Source organism: Geospiza fortis, unplaced genomic scaffold, assembly GCF_000277835.1.
Source record: "Geospiza fortis unplaced genomic scaffold, GeoFor_1.0 scaffold23, whole genome shotgun sequence".
NCBI lineage: Eukaryota > Metazoa > Chordata > Aves > Passeriformes > Thraupidae > Geospiza > Geospiza fortis.
Window position 1 is genome coordinate 13,468,504 of NW_005054303.1, and position 1,215 is coordinate 13,469,718.

The window sequence follows — 1,215 nt, forward strand, 5'->3', positions numbered from 1 at the left end:
AATCATTTCCCTAGAACACATTATCCTCGCCAGAAATCACGATTTACTGAAATATGTAGGATACACCCATGGAAAACATGTCTCTACACAGTTTCCACGAGGTTTAATAATGAAATCTGGCCATATTTCTATAATTTTTTTAAAGAAGTGTGCCTGCTTTGTAATCCTGCCACTTATTCATTCATGAAACTACCAGCAATGTAAGCGTTAGAGAGAAACACATTTCCAATATAAATAAATCACTCTGCTCACCCCAACAACCAATAACCCCGCTGCAGAGCAAAACTGAAGATAAAAGGGCTTTTCCTGGAAGCAATTTTTTCTTAGAAACAGGAATAAACTGGGCCAGATCATTAAGGCTACATAAAGGGAAAACAGATAATGCTGTTTTTCCCTCTTCGTTTCAGGTATCTTCAATTCTAGCATTTTTTTTAATCCTTCAATAGATCAGCCAGGATGCTTCCTTCCTATTTTTCAGCTAAAAAAAAAAAAAAAAAAAAAAAAAAAAAAAAAAAAAGCTGAATGATTTTTGCAGTGCAATCGCAACCTGCCTGACTACCACTGCTGTCAACTCCACCTCGCACAGGCATCAGGATGGCTGGAATTCCAGAGTAATTCCATAATGACCATAGGGATCTCCAAAGGGACAGGTCCTGCGGCTGGGTGAGCACAGCCCCTCGCTGTTATGGGGGTGCTGCCCAAGGGGGGCGGAGGGCACAGCCCCTCATTTGGGCTTTTCCCCCGTGCCTCTGGAGGAGCTGCCATTAAATCCATACACAGAAGGATAAGCTGCTAATATATGTGCCCCATTTGTGTTCGGGTACACACGTCGGGCGCGGGGTTTTTCAGAGGGGAAGCACACAGACCGAAGCCCCCGGGAACAGAGCGAAGACCCCGGACCGGATCCCCCCGCGGTGCCAGGAGACCCCGGGCTGAACGCCCCCGGTGCCAGGAGACCCCGAGCCCCCGGGCACTGACAGCGGCTCAGACCCCGGGGACAGCAGAGCCCGGACCGAGTCTCCCCCAGTGACAAATCTGAGCTCCTTGTCGAGTTACCCCGGTGACAGCAGAGCCTGGACCGAGTCCCCCCGGGGCACAGTGCTGACCCCGCTCCGAGCACCGCGGTGACAGAGGGCGGACCCCCGGCCAACCCCTCACCGGTGACCGGAGACACAGTCCGAGCCCTCCGGGGACTGACAGGGCGCAGCCCCGAGC